Source organism: Tyto alba, unplaced genomic scaffold (genome assembly GCF_018691265.1).
Source record: "Tyto alba isolate M040663 unplaced genomic scaffold, T.alba_DEE_v4.0 Super-Scaffold_38, whole genome shotgun sequence".
In the NCBI taxonomy this organism is placed as follows: Eukaryota; Metazoa; Chordata; class Aves; order Strigiformes; family Tytonidae; genus Tyto; species Tyto alba.
In genome coordinates, this window is record NW_024881313.1 from 37204407 (window position 1) to 37221338 (window position 16932).

Sequence of the window (16932 nt, forward strand, 5' to 3'; positions counted from 1 at the left end):
TGTTCATCAATAAGATCATGTAGGAAACAGAGAAGTTTCTTCATGGAAAGAAAATGATTGCTCCTGCATTTCTGTATGACCCCGGGCCCAGTCTGCTGCATAACCTAAGGAAAACTCATCCCATTAAGAACACTTTGTATACACTAGCACACTTCGTTTATTTGTTTTCATTGGCTAAAAGATAATAAATCCAGCATGAGCTCTGAAATAGGGAAGCAATTTCTCCTTAGCAGCTTTGTTTATAAAACTAGAGAAGGAAAAAGGGCACTTTCAATCAGATATTTTATTTGTCATTTCAACCAGGGTGGGGAGGGATTGTTGTTGCAATGGAAAGCAACCTATTTTTGTGGTGTTCCTCATTAACAATAGTTGTTGACTATATCTACATGGAAACAAATACCGGTTTGAAAAAGAAAAAGCCTCTCAAGTATGCAAAGTGACTTTTTTCTAAGATGAGTGTTTATCAGTAGTCCAAGATTTCAACTTTCAACTGCTGTGTGTTTTTTAATTTTAGTTTTGCTTGAAGGAATTACGCTAAACTGCAACAGTTGACACATCATGGAGGTTGTGCTTAATGGCACAACACTTAACTATTTGTAAGAATGATAGCACTGAAATTTTTGCTAGGCTCTTGAACTAGAACACTAGTTATTTGATCTCTGGCTCTTGACATCAAGGTGAGTTTCAGCAGTGTGTGGTTTCCATGGCGCTGTACACATTACATGCTATTCACAGCATGTTTTACATAGCACATCCTTGGTCTGCACAGATTAAAATGTTTTATAGCAACTCATGAATCTGGGTGCCTCAATTTTCAAGGCCTATTTGAGAAACTTGATAAAATTTATGAAAAAAATAAAGTATAACGAGTTGGCTGCAGACAGCTTGAGATGAGGTGGTCCTGTACAGAGACTAGATTCAGATACTCAGAGATAGTAAATCTGGAGGCAGCAGTGTGACATTAACACAGCTCTGAAGATGAACTTATAAATTCTCATTCTTTTATGGAGGTTAATTGGCTGAGATGCAAGAAGGCTAATGGGTTCAGATGTAATGCATTTCATTTTTGCAGCTGGTCCATGCACTGCTCACTAGGAGATGTTTGTAACATAGTGTTTGCTTGACACACCAATGCCTATAAAGGCACTGGAAAGTAATGAGCATCCACAGTCTCAAAATAAAGCTCTTTCATGTGTCTGAAAGTGGTAATCCCAAACCAAAAGCTTCCAACATTGTCAAGTTCTCTTGGCAATAGTTGTTCTATTCAGGTGGCTTCCTGCTGTAGGAAGTTTAGTCTCATCCAAGCACAGATACAGGCTGGGTGGAAAATGGATTGAGAGCAGCCCAGAGGAGAAGGACTTGGGGGTGTTGGTTGACAAGAAGATGGACGTAACCTAGCAATGTGCTCTCACAGCCCAGAAATCCAACTGTGTCCTGGGCTGCAGCAAGAGAAGTGTGGCCAGCAGGTCGAGGGAGGGGATTCTCTCCCTCTGCTCAGCTCTTGTAAGACCGCCCCTGCAGTTCTGAGTTCAGCTCAAGGACATGGGCCCTCTTGAGAGGGTCCAGAGGAGGCCAAAAAAATGTTCAGAGGGATGGAATACTTCTCCTATGAATAAAGGCTGAAAGAATTGGTGTTGGTCAGCCTGAAGAAAAGGTGGCTCCGGGGAGACCTTAGAGCATCCTCCCAATGCTTAATGGGGGGACAGGAAAGGTGGGGAGGAACTTTTTACAAGGGCATGTAGTGATATGATGAGGGGTAACAGTTTTAAACTGTAAAAGGGTAGATTATATTAGATATAAGGAAGAAATTTTTTACTGAATTGAAGGGTGGTGAGGCACTGGCCCAGGGTGCCCAGAGCAGCTGTGGCTGTCCCCTCCCTGGAAGGGTTCAAGGCCAGGTTGGACGGGGCTGGGAGCACCCTGGGCTGGGGGAAGGGGTCCTTGACCAGGGCAGGGGGGTTGGAACTAAGCTATCTTTAATGTCCCTTGCAACCCAAACTATTCTATAATTCTGTGATTTTATGATCTGTCCATCTCAGGCAGGATCTGTCTAATCTTGTCAGAGGTGTCTACAGGGTAGATATCTCCACGTAGACCAGTGACCCAGGACTATCTGTAAAGCCACTGGTGAGAAATAGGCACAATATGGGCATGAGCCACCTGACCTGTTTTAGGTGCCTAAGTGTATTACTCTCTTTCACTTCCTTGACTGCTGCTGGCTGAATCTCCATGATTGCACTGGTTATTGGAAGGCTAGCATGACTGGATCAAATTAATCCCACTGTGTGTGAATGATAAAGTCAGAAAAGAAGAGGAGTCTGTTTATAGACCCATATACTTGACAAAACAAGTGAATGAGAAGATGAGTTGGAGATTACTCCTGGCTCCTGCACCATTCTTACCTCTGTCTTCCACTTCACAGCTTTTAGGTGGGAGATAAAGAAACATCTCTTTGGGAGAGAAATCACAGGATTGAACAGCAGGAATTTGCCAGCATTTGGAGAAGGAGCTGCTGATAAAATTTGATTGCTCATGTGTGCACACAGGAGGCATATCCAAGTTGAGACCTGGAAGCTGTCCTGGACATGAGATTTTGTAAGCCTAGATTTCTTGTATAACAGCACTAGGATTGTGTCACAATCCTAAATCCTGATAAAACACCCAAGATATCTGTACCTTGTGTGAGTGTTCTGCTTATTTTCTTATCATTTTCTTATCATTTGGCAAGGACTTCCAAATTAATGTAGGAAATATTCTGGGCATTTGTAAAAATACTCTGTGCACTGGAATTCAGCAAATATTTATTAATTGACAAAGCACTAGCAAAGAATGTGGAACAAAAAAAAAGAATAAAACTGTTCAGCTCCTGTCTGTACAATACACAAAGAATATGAGGTTAAAAGTTATGTTCTGCAAACATACCTTTGCTGAGATGTTTGGTAAGTGTTGTGGATATGAGCCAAGGTCTCCAGACCTCGAATTCTAGATCATTGCTGCGGGGAACATGGAAAAATATATCTTCTGGCTAAGGGAAGGGAGTGGTCCATGATCTCCACCTGTGCAGATCTGTGTGGCACAGTTCCCCTGAGGACATATGGGTTTCTGCAAGGTTATCTCCAAAGACAAGTTAAAATCCCATCTGAAGATCACAGTTACTGAAAAGTCACTCATCTGTGTGTATGACATGGGTCACATTAGTAAAGTTTTGGTAGGGATTAAATCCTAAACATTAAAAAGTCGGTATCATAAGTGGGGGTAGAAAGTGCAACAGTAAATTAATTTTAGTAACCCAAGTAAAAAAAAAAAATTCACCTTAAACATTGAACATGGAATAGGCTACAAATCATTTTACTTTAGAGGTCCAAGACATCATGAATCACTGATATTTGTGTTACTCAGATTTTTTCTTCTTTGTGATGCAGTTTTAGGCCTACACTTCATTTACTTTATTGACCTTTAAATTCATGAGAAAAACATACTAAGGGCCAAACTCATGACAAGTGCAATTCAACTAAATGTTGTTTTCAATGTGCTCCGTATTTTTATTTCTCTCACATGGAAGATAACAGTCTTGCATGCTATTACATTTTGGCTGAGAAAAAGGTTCACGGTTTGTATCTTTATGTCTTATTGTCTATGATACATCTGTCTATTCCTGTTTTTAAGTGTCTGTAATGTGTTGTTGATATGATTTAAAATCTGCTGTCATATGTTGTTTGCGTTTCGTTGATAGAAGTAAAGGGAAAAATATCACAATAACAAGTTATGGCTGGTAAATGTCAGTCCTAGATAGTGTGACAAATGAGTAATAGTTTGCAATGGCGTGTGAAGAAAGCTGGTTTTTTACAAGCACTTCAATACAGAACAGTTTTATTATGACTGACATTCTTCTCAGGACTGAATTCCTATCACGCACAATATCCTTCCTCTTGGATATAGTTGATCTTGGTCAAGTCAGTTCTGTAAGAAACAATACAGTTTTATTAAAGTTATGATTCCAATTTGCAAACCTGATAAATGCAACATACACATTAAAATCTTCTCTGCTTTTATTGGTATTATTTTTCAGGAGTTTTCAGTGTCAGTAGCAGATGAACACAGTAGGTGAAAATCTGAAAATCAGGCTTTTTGTTTACAGTTTGAGATATAGCTACGGATACCCAACTGTTTAGTCATCTAAGAGAGAAAATAAGTATCTAATGGCTGCATGCCATATGCTTTGAGAAATACATGTGTGCATGAGTAGTAGAGGGTACAGAAAGAGGAATTAGAATGATAATTATTACATTCCTTTTAATTTTGAGTGGAATTTCTTAGGTTTTATGCAACAGTGTTAAGGCATCCACTAATTTTTAACAGAACAGTGAGTTAAAAGTACAAGGAAGCATCATGAAGAGAGACTAAACAGCCATGAGACCATGTTAGGAGCTGTTCGTCTCCTCTAATTGCACCAGCCTAGATTTAAATTCTTCTAACAACTTGTGCTCTCTAAATGCACATTGCTCTTGTGCTACCTCCTCTTGAGTTTTCTCAACTGCTAAGAGCAATGAAAGGCACTCCATAACTTACAGTATAAAGACAGCATTATTTTTACTCTCTCCTTGCTTGTTCTGTCCACTTTACATATCCTATGTTTAATGTGTAACTGAATTGGGAAACCTCTTTCTTTTGTGGACTCTGACAGCAAAATATCAGTATGGTCTGAGAGGAGAAGGGTGATTTACGAGCTTTCTGTGATTCAGGGAACAGGTGACTTTTGCTTAAAGGAAGAATTATGCTCCCTGCTTAAAAAAAATAACTAAGTAAAAGTAAAGCCCTATGGAGAATGTATGTTACCGACAATCGTTCCAGAAAGAGTTTCCTACAGAACAACAATTACAAGTCATTGTAAGTCTCTTGGGAACAGCAGTCAAAAACATCAGCAGTTAATTACTAGAACTTCCTAAATCAACCTTCTTTGGCATGACATGAAGTGAATGAAAGCAATAAAAACAAGGAAGTGCATTGTGCTTTGTCCTGTCCAACTCCTGTTCGGACAGGCGTAGGTCACAAGCACAAATGTAACCAGGCATGAATTGTTGTTTTTTATTTTAATTCCTGGCCTTGGGTTAAATTAAATCAGCATGCTGGAAAGGCCAAGGTGAAATGTAGGGCCAGATCTTCAGAGTGCGCAAATCCTCTGACTTCATATGAGTTGTAATATTGCCACACCTTACTAGAGCATAGTCCCTGCTCTAGTAAAGCATCAAAGAGTATGGAAAAAGTGCGTTCTACAATGGCTGGTAAAATAGAAAAACTTAAGAATCTGTTCTTATTGGGGTCTTCAAAGTATTATCTTTGGAGGATGTACATTGGGGTGCTGCTAAATTTTGATACACAACTCTGGGAGGTGGAGCTTTTTCTTTTCCTTGCCCTGACTGTGGTCAGTCCTGGGGGAAGAAGAAGGGTTGTGCAGGTTCTGTGGCTGCTGGAATGAATCTGAAAGGAAGAGATTATGTACCCTCTTGTTTGTTACCAGGTTTGGGAAAGGGAAACTATTTCATGTTTACCCTCCTTCAAAATGGATTTATTTGCTTAACCAAGCTGCAGAATCTAGAATATCTGCTTGATAAGGCATTTACTGCAGGTTTTCATATCTTCATCTTGCCCTTATATCTCACAATGGGGTGGAGAAGATGTTTCACCGACTGATTTGGTGCGTCTTCCAGGGAAAAGCAGTTTTGAGCAGGGATGTGAACTGGGCAAAGCTGCAGGCATCACACATCTTTGACTCAGTGAATGAGAAGGAAACCCAGAAGAAAGATTAGTGCCTTAGTTGGAGGGAAGGAGCCAAAGGGAAAGACACACAATAACAAATGAGATAAAAGTTGTATATCAAGAAGACATTTATAGGATCTCAAACCCTTCACAGATATGGGTAAGGAAAAGCTGGTGATTGATATAGGGTGGCTGAAAGGAAGAGAGCACAATGAGATGTTGGCCAGACAGGGTTCCCCAGACCTTGGGCGGTTACTGCAGCCTGGACAATGGGAAGCAGTAGAGCATGATATTTTTGGATCAGCAGGTGGGTAAATCATACTAGGTGCCACGTAAGGGCTCTCCAGAAGAGCAATAAACTAGGCAGCAGGCAGGATGTTTCCCTAATCATTAGCATATGAGATTAAGAGCTAATCACCATAAACACAAAGGCTTGATTAGGAGCTGAGGAACTACAGTAAATGGAGGAACCCCAAGAAGGTAATTAGTGTCAAGGGAATACTCTGACTCAGTCGCTCCCGGGGCTAAAAAGGGAGGGTGATCAGCCCATGCTCAGGGCTGAGACCCAACGAGATGGCTTGGCTTGGCCAAATAAATTCTTCCCAGGTGACCTTGGAAGCTGTGGGAGTTACTGCTGTCACAGGAACAGGACTCATAGTGTGATGCGAGGGAGGAGCATCTGAGGATTGTGTAAAACTTACTGTGGTATGTTTTTACGGGAATTGTGACAGTGTGTGAGACATTATAGGGTGTTTGGGGGAAGGAGCAATCAATGTGTCTTGGGGAGGAGCAAGTGTGTGAAAACAGAGAGATAAGGGGATAAGAGCAGTCGAACATGCATAAACCAGGGCTGGCCATGCTCTGCACTTGCTCAGCTCTGTCTGTCCTGTCTCCTTATTAAATTCCATTTCCAAATATTTTCTGGGGTGAGGGTGTCCCTATGCTGCGTGCATACATGTGTATGGGGTGTGAGTGCCAGCAGATGGAGAAGTGGACATGGCTCACAGGACTTGTGTGTCTGTGGGGTCTGGAACTGGAGAGACCAAGGTGTGTGAGTTTTTCCCTAAGGAATTGCAGTCCTCTGTGTGTGTTTATGTGGGTTTATCTCATTTGTTAACAAACTTCAAACCAGACTAGAAGGGTAAGAAGTCTGGGAGCCAGGCATGGGAGAGACCATGGCCCTGGGGTCAAATACTGGATGTACCAGAGGGTTGGCAAGTGTCTACTGGAGGGTCTGTAGGTCTGAAGCAGGTTGTGAGGTTGTGGGTGTGTGTGCACGGCTGTTGGAAAGGCATGGTGAACCTCACAGCTGCCTGAACTTGGGGATATGGATCTGGAGCAGCCTTGCATCCACCGGGCTCTTGGATCCATCTGCCTCTAACATCTGTCACCCTGACCTGTGGTGTCCATCTGATCCTCACTGAACGCTGGTGTTTATGGTGATTAGTTTTTAGTAACATAACGTGATGTAAGGGAGAGGCCAGGCTTTTGGGTAAGTATTTTAAGCTGTTAAAACAAGGAAATACATTTAACATTAATACATTTTGGGGCTTTTAACAGCACTGCTGAAAAAGTGCAACCCCCTGAAGCATTTCTGCACTCTGAATCGATGGGATGAGAACTTGTTCTTCCATCAACAAAAGTTCCTGAAAAGGGTTGTAGGACATACTGTGTTTTGTTCAGCAAATCGAGCAAATCTCTTCTGGTCCTTCATTCCACTGTAGCATATGTGAAACTCACATCACCACCGCTCTTGGTCTGAGGAGGTTTCAAATTTCTCCCTCCATGAGGCCATCTCTCTCACTTCTTGCTTACTAAACAATTCTGATGATTTTTTTCTACAAGTCTCTACAGATCTGACTTTTGAGCAATGGACCAATGGGTTTCTGATTTAATATTTTCTAACATCTTTTCTATAACAAAGGTGAACAGTTATGAAATGCCATACCAGTATGTTGTGCCTCACATCCAATATTAATCACAAATCCAAAATTAAATGTCAGGTGCCTGAACTAGAATTTTATTATTGATTCTTAACTCCATGGAACCCCACTGAAACTCTAATATCAAGTTCTGCTTTGCTGTGCTTTGTAATAGAAAAAGATTTTCCTACCAGAAAACATTCAATGTCTAGACAGATTTAAGCAAAGATAATTTATATCATGGATAACTTTAGTCTGTGACCAAAATCCAAAGTGAAGCCACTGCTCATGGTCTTACAGTAAATGCACATCTGCTCTCTTCTGTTCTTCATGTTCAGAAACATTTTATGCTTAGATGTGCTTACCTGCTGCTTACCAGTGCATGACCTTTATTTTCACCTGTGGTTTGTGCTTTTCAGTTTATTACTAAGAATTTTGAAAATAAAAGACTTTTTTTTTTTTTTTTTTTTTTTTTTAATGAACAAACTAATAAACACATCTCAGTTGTGGTTTCTTAGGAAGGTTCTTATGGCCAGCTGTGCTATATAAATCTGCAAATCATACAAAAACTTTAAGTGTGAAAACAGAGAACAACTGGAGAGATGAACTATGCAGTTAGGGAAAGTGATAGTTATGCAGAAGATTTTATCAGTTTCTGTGGCAAAACCATGGCTATCATGTTTCTTGTAATCACTGCTATGTTTAAAAACAAGGTTTGCTTCAGGTTAAAGGAAAATTGCATTTTGTTTACTGCAGCACTAGTCTGTTTTCCACTGTATACCAAAAATGGAGAAAAATGAGGGAAAGAGCTTTGCTTTTTAATGGCTTAATGAAAGACATATGGTTATCTTGGGCTGTGAGTGTGTGTCTGAAGTGATGGTCTGGTCTGGAGCACCCCTAACACAGATTGATACTTGAATAACATCATGTTGTTCAGTACTGTTTTCCTCTTGAGGTGGAAGCTGACAATTTTAATTTTATTCTTGAAATGTTGTGTCTATACTCACCACCCTACACATCTTGTAGTGTCAGATGAACAGATGCCTTCTCCTGACCAGCCTTTTACATCTACTTTAGGAAAACACAAATAATACATTTCTGAAAGTGGAACACAACATACAAGATGAATTATGACTTCGGAAGTTGTTTCAAGGGACCCTCTGCTTGCCATTGTAACAATACAGATTTTTTTTTTAGCCCCCTCCCCCCTCCCCCACCTTTCTATACATGGATCATAGTCACTGGCATCTGTGTGCAGACCATAGGCTGGTGGAAAAAAAAGATAATAAAATAACAAAATCATATGCAATTTTCTGGTCTTTTTCTCCATGTTCTTTCTGAGCTTTCACAGTGTTTAACTGTTTGTTCCAGCATCAGGATCAGTGTCATTTAAACACGAGAAGCCCTTTATGATCTCAGACCTCAGCAGGCTCTTTTCCAGCTGAGATTTTTGAGCAATTCCACTGCAGTGTGTAGGAGACGGCCTCTGGTGACATTATTCTGCTTTCAGTGTCACTGCCAGCATGTGCCAAAATGATTGCTACTATAACAAATAAACTAAGCCATGCTGCAGTTGCCCTTTGTGTACATTAGGAGTGAGAACTGTGAATGCCCCTAACAATCTCCATAGCTGAAGTATAAAACTGCTCCTTTATTCAAAATTAACAGCATGTGGGATCCAAAACTTAAGATTCTGCATGTCTTTCTTAAGGCACCCATGTTATAAATGACACTACATTTTTTTATTAAGTTGTTAATAGTTGATGAAAAGGCCTGGTTCATTAATCTTGGGGAATCAAGCAAGAGAAAAGACATCTGAAACGAATAGACTCCCAGTATAAGGACATAAGTGGATAACAGCAAGCAGTTGTGCTAGGATAGAGCCACAGCACACAAAATTAATCATTTTGTTCATCAAGCCCTCTGTACCTTAGAAGTTCAGGGAGGACAAACTCTGTTAATGATCCCTGAGCCCAGCAAGTTACAAAGCAGAACAGATCCAAACAAACTTCATATGCTTAGAGCACCGGAGCCCTGAGCCAATGGTGAGAAAAAGAATAAATCTCAGAAATTTTTAAGCAGTTCCATAATATGATTCAGAATCCCATTTACAACAAATAGATGAATAAACTGTGATGTTCTAAATGTTTTCATTCTGAATTTTACAGTAAATATGGAAAAGGAGAGCCAAGTCTGTGTTGAATATTTAGAAAAAATATAGTGCTATATGTACAAATAAAAAAGCAAAAGCAAAATCTAATATCCAGAACTTCCTGGCAATTTGAAAATGAAAGAAATAAAATATAATGACAACAACAAACACAAGACTGAAGTAAGGTGAAAGGAAATTCAGAGAAGAAAGGACATAACTTCAAATCAAGGACATATAGAATACCACTGTTCAACTGTCTTATGTTTATTCCTGTCCTGATATACTGAAAACTTTGTACTTTAACGTGAGGGCTCTCATTGCAAAATCAAAAAATGTCTGGTGTGAATTTGAGTGGGCATTGTAAAATTAGAAAAGTAACATTTCTATGAGAATTAATCAGAGAATTTATGACTTACATTTAAATATTTCTCAGTATTCGTCAGTATCATGATGTCTTAAGTACCTCCTGTCAGTATTGGTCTAAGATGTATATGTAGAGTAAGTAATTCATAGCAGAGCCTTTCAGGCCTACATATTTCTAATGAGCTTAATGAGCCTAATGAGGCTCACTGCAACACTACCCATATGGTTTTTTTTTTCAGAAAAAAAACAGTTATGACAAAGAATGAAGGAAAGTGACTCAATTTAAAATTTCAGTATACCATTAAAAGGCTTTAAAGGTGAAATTCCATTAATGTTGAAAACGATATGAATAGGATTTCACTAAAAAAAACCCCTCAAAATATCTTTGAGGTATATGGAATCAAATAAAACTCCATAATCGAGAATGGTTTCTTAATTTGGTATCTCCCAAAGCATAAAATAAATACAGCAGTGTGTAAGCCAACTGAAGTCAAAGATTTGTGTGTCAGTCCATCGGGCTAGCATAGTTCAATTGCATTCAGTTTAATAACCAGGGTGCGCTCAGTGCTAAATTGAGGATCATGTTCAATGATGTGTGGGTCCCCACACAAATGATCATATGGCCACTTTCAGATACATTAATTGGGTGAGTAGTTATGGATTTCTAGACGAAATATAGTCTTGATTTAAACAGAAGAATTATTTTTATTTGATGTAAAATAACTATGGCAATTTGACTGAAGAATAAGTTACAACAATATATTATTTTTATCAGTTAATTAGAGTGAAAAATTTGCAACAGGGAGTAAACTATTACATCCATGAAGTTTTTACCAATGAAGGAAAAATGCAGAATCATCAGCCAGGTGACAACAATCAGTCAGGATCTGACAAATACAGGACTGTTTAGCAAGGTTTGTAGGAAAAAAATAAAAGAAAACATTAAGAAAAGTTGGAACTGAAACAACCAAATCACTGATTCAACAGAAAATAGGGATGTCAAAAAACTAGTGCTGCTACCAAGGCAAATGTGCTGAAAAGTTAGTCTGGGAACGAACAAATGGGACCTTTCTCTGCTCAGGGAGGCACGGGAGAATCATTACTGCTTAAATGCTCACTTAACATTCCCTGGGAAGCAATTTATAGAGAGCACCACATGCTCCCCTCCTCTCCTTTTAGGGAAGCTGTGTGGAGTGGATAATCCTGGAGCCTTCTCATGCCAAGGAGCAAAAAGAATCATTACTCTGTCTGCTGCATTTAATCAAACTCTCCCTAGGCTTTTTCTGTAAGAATAAGAACTGAGAACAGAAATCTGTCACACATGGTTCACTTTAATACCAGAATCCCCAAGACATTCCATCTCCCCCCTTTTTAAAGATATTTCTGGAAAAATAGTGACATTTTTAAATGTTTTTCATAATTTTAGACCTGTCAAGATAATGAGAACTATAGGGACTGTTGTTATAATGACAGGACTCCCTCACTTTCTATCTTTGTGCTTAAAAACAATGGAACAAATTGATCTCATTTCCATTTAAACATCTGATTGAGATGTCTAAGTTATAGTATAGTTGCCTTATGCTTCCATTAATATCCAGAGAGATATTATTTTCAAAAAATAGTTCAGATTTCATGTTGTCCTCTAATGACTGGGTCATGTAAGCAATAAGAGCTTGTTGCCAGATGATGGAGTCCAAGTGATTGGCTACCATTCTTTGAATCCCAATGCCCCAGATTTTCCCCTACTAACAACCTAGGTGAGCAAAACGTTTCACAAAATTCACTTATTTCTGCCACCTACAGCAAATTGTGCCAATGCTGTCTGAAGAATATTCTTAAAGCACACTAATATCTAAGGAAATTCTGCAAGCTAAATTGTAAACATTTAGTGTAAGGGAAAACATGTTTCTGCCACACGACAAATATCGGAAAAGACCTCGTGCCAGTGTTAAATCACTAGCAAAAATAAATAAAAACAAACAAACAAACAAAACCACACCAGATTTGGGCTTCTTGAGTTTGACGCTTTATTACAAACTCAAACATCTCAAAAAAAGTGATCTGATCTTCAGAAGTCTTTTTCTTCTTGAACATTTACCTGCCCATAATATAAGCATCTCACTTGAGATATATAATATGGAACCTTGCTTTGTAATATTGAAGCATTAAGGTTTAGTATGTAAATAATGGTTAAATTAATAATAGATACAAAAAATCTTCAGGAAATTCAGGGTACAGCAAGCCCAGAAGATACCTTGCAATTATTTATTTTCCATGTCTTTCTGCTGATATTATATAATAACCAGTACTCAGTAACCACAGTCTAAACTCTACATCACATTATCTGTCACATATAATTTTTATCCCGTACTGGCTCCACAAGAGTTTAGAAATTAAATGAAAATAATATTTTCCTTTCTGTTCTCATAAATCTATGATAAATTCTCATTAGGTTTTATTTTACATGTCAGAATAAAACATGGATGAGACTCTATGGTGCACATAGTCCAATGCAAAAATTTGGTTTTATTAAAAATATTTGCATGTGTTAAAATGTATATGAAGCTTACATGATTTTTATTTCTTTTCTTTCCAAAACTCCTGGCACTACACCAAAGTGATGGAATTTAGAGTTCTGATCCTTAAGTATCCTGTCAGCAAACTGAGGATGTAATTTACTTTGGGGTCATTATAGCTCTGAAAAGGCTGAGTTAGATTTAACCTGATATTGTTTGAATGAATTTACAATCAAACAGACTAAGAAAGATAGAGCAATGGCTCCTATTTTTTAATGTGGGCATCTGATATTTTTTAATATCAGCATAGATCAGCATTGTTGGAACATTGGAGGGCTTTTTAGATTACATTATTTTTCAATTGCTTAACAGGCTTCATCACAGTTGTTGAAGTTGTTTGAACTATTTTTCTCATAGAGAGGCTAGATAGTGCTGCAAATATTAATTTTACAGTGTCAGAAGATCTTACAGGGATGCCTGAAGCTAAACAGAACTCTGTGTGTAATGAACATCTGTCTATTCACAACAGGTAAGTCTTGTCAAGGATTTGCAGGTTCAGCTCGGATGGTTCCCCAGAAGTTCTTATTTGGGTTAGAAACTTAAATGTTCTGGAAATCAGCTGGGAAATTGCATGATTTAAGAACAAAACAAAACAAAACAAAACAAAACAAAACAAAACAAAACAAAACAAAACAAAACAAAACAAAACAAAACAAAACTTTCTGGAAGTTACTTCTAAGGTGATCGACGTGTTCTGTGAATTTAAAATAGAACAAAGCTTGCTTAATTGTGTTGACTGGGTCTGAAATACCATGAATCCTACGCCTTCCGCATAATTCTGGCAGATTGATATTCTGTCCTAGCCAAATCTCAATTGTACCAAAGAAAGAAAACATGTAAGAGAAAACATTTTTTCACTGTTAGTCAATTTTTCACTTGTTAGGAATAGTACAGATGAAAACTTAAGTGGGTTTTCATTTGTTCAAAAGCAGTTTGTCACCAAAAGGATAAAGCAGAAAGGAAAGTGTATCTTTCTCTGGGTTTGAATCTCTACCTTCTGAATAAACTTTTGACGTTTCAGTTTATGTTAAAGTGATTCAAATTTTATGCTCAAATTCTATGCAATATTTGGCTTCCAGAAAGAGGTAGAGAGTGAAAGTGAGAGATATGTTGACAAACAAACCACAGACTGCACCTACAAATGCAGAAGGTTTCTTGCTAGGATTTCTGTCAAAAGAGTTTATGAAATTTGTTGCTATCAAGACTGTGTTACCTGTGGGTAATTGTAAGAATTTTCTGCTGAATGACTAAATTAAGAATTCTGAAAATTTAATCTGGGTTTGGGAAAGAGTATTCTTTTAGACAGATTAGAACTAATGGTTAAAGAAAATAAAAACAGCAAAAGCAGAGCAGATTGTAAATGAGGAATGTAGCCCAACAGAGCTCTAGCAAGCAGTGCTGTAGGCAAGCCTTCAGCCAGACTGCCTCTGACAAAACACTTTCCCAACTGTTCAGTAACTATGTGCTTTTCTGCCAAGGTACATGAAATAGTCCATTATAAATAAATGCCTTTATCTATTGGCAAAGCTATTGAGAATGTAGGTGGGGTTATGGCACAATGTCCAACAAGTCAGAAGGGTCCAAGCCCCCACAGGAGGTGAGGCTGAGGTTCTGTGGATGTCCCTTCTTGCTCCTTGCTGATCCCTCCATTTTGAAACCTACTACTCAGACCTCTCCTGGCCTTTTTCACTTTGGATGTCACCTCCAGCTATGTCTCTCCTGTAACCTAATCTGCTTTTCTGGTTACACACCTTAGACTACATAACAACATTTAATCAAAACACATTTCTAATTAATATGTTCTGGATCTGGTCTCAGCTTAGAGAAAAAGTCCAACTGATTTAAGTGGGAGGAGGATCCATCATCGTTGTGCTCTTTTCCATTATGTACCAAGATCTCGTGAAGAATAATCAAATAAAGCAATTTGTCTCTGAGCCTCTCTGTCTCTTGTGAGCCTTTAAGAGGCTATTCAGTTCATTAAAAGCACCTTGGAAAATATTGCTTTTGGAGACAACAAAAGGCACAGACATGATTAGCTACAGATGAACAACTTCTTTTTAAATATCAAGAAATTAGAATCAAACTTTGGAAATCTTCTTGCTCTGCGGCATCAGCAGGTCCTTCTCACTGCACTTGGGAAGGATTATCTGAGTGATGATGCCTTCACAGTCACATGTTTCAAAGACACCAACGGAGTGTACCATAGCCAAGCCAAGAAATACACACCTCCACCTCTCTGTCAAGAGAGTCATGTTCTTTAAATGGCAATTTCCTCTCATGCACTGGTGTAACATATTGTGCTGGTTTTCCAGAGCTGGAAAATGTTTAGGAATGTACAAGAACATCCGCTGGAAGAGTGATTGTGTAGAGACTGCATGCTGCCGGGTCAGTATTTTTCTTCAGGGAGGTGCTCATGACTAGTGATTTGAATTAATAGAAGCTAAATCAAAAAGTAAATTGGAAAAATATGTTTGTTTGTTTGTTTGTTTGTTTGTTTTTTATTTTGTGATAATATCTACAAGTCTAAATAAACTTTGTGGCCCTTTGTCTTGGGCACTGTACACTTAAATATGGTATATGCTGTCAAAGTAAAGAAGACCAGGGCTGGACCTGCAAAATTCCACAGTGATCAAATGTTAGCACCCTCCCTGAAACAGGAGTGTAATTTTTCTCTTTCCCAGACAATTCTCAGAGATGGTTCAAGTAATATCACAGGTCAGAGATAGTTCCCAGTAGGCAATATGGGTGAGGTCATGCTTTTTTTCACATGGAAGAAAGTTTAGCCATGTGGCCATGAGATGAATCACGCTACTTGATTTCAGGGCCAAGGAGCAGGTCCTGGCCTGTTTGTCATACTTGTGTCCATACATTCTTGTGTAATAAGAGAAAGGGCTTTACTTCTAATTCTTGTAATCTCAACAGAAAAGAAAATCAAAAGGGAAAAATCAAAGAGATATTGTAATTTTCCAGATGGTACAGAGAGATTAAAGACATTTTTACTTAGTGCAATGGAGCTTTGTACAGACATTTTCAAGCTAGTGCTGACCTGTGGTTGATACACGTTCACCACAATAATGGATAGAATATCTTTGTTGGCCCATCAAACTTTGGAAGTTGTCTCAAATTCCTATAACCCAAAGACCACTGTGAAAACAGACAATAAGAGTAACACAAGGGCAGTTGATAAGAGACATAAAGGAGGGGGCTTTACTATAATCCTTGTATTAAATATGGAGTGTGACTATATTAGGTTTGATTCCATGCAAAACCTCTGCTTCTGAGTAGTTGTCAGTGTCATTTTCTGATAGTGTCTCCCTGTCTCAGAGCTACAAGTCCCTTCAAATTTTGACACAAGAACCATCAGGGTGTAGCAGTGCCTGCAAAATTCTTTTACCATCTTCATTTTTATCTCCTTGAATAATGATTTTCTTCATCCTTTTAAACATTTGAAATAGTTTGAGTCCTGATAGAACTGGAACATGAACTCTTTAATATGATAGAGAACATGTCCTCTTAGGCTTTCTTTTCGAAAGATTACACATTTATGTTCATGTGCAAGTCCACCCCTTCTACAGAGGGGCACCTCCTATCAAAGAACATCAAGAGATCCCAATTCAGCTTCCCTTTTCCATGGGTGGATGAGTTGGCTTCCAGCTTTCCAGGAGACATACAATGAATGTATGCCATTGTCTTCATGTGTTCAGGAAGCAAGTCTCATCATCTACAGGACCAGTTTGCAGGACTTGCATGTTTTAGTCTTTATCAATTAGTTAGAAACTTAGACCATGAATTGGAAAGTAACAGGAATATCTAAACTCCCCAATGAAATCCTACAACCTTGTTTTTTTTTTTTTTTTTCAGGGTAGAGTAAGCCTCTTTAGATCTGGGTGCAACTTCTCATTAACATAGTGATAATTTCACGAAAGCTCATAGCTTTTTATACATTGGTCCTAGCCATCTTCATGCTAATATTATTGTGTTATGAGTGGAGAACCAACACACAGAAAAGCTTCAGTGATTTTGTCAAAGTTAGAGACAAAGCCTAGACGGGACCAGGAGACCTGGGTGGAATGCATAAATTAAAGTCCATTGTGTTAACTACTGGACCGTCTTCCATCTAAAGGCATTTATGACCTGATCCTGTGGTAGTTACAATATGAAC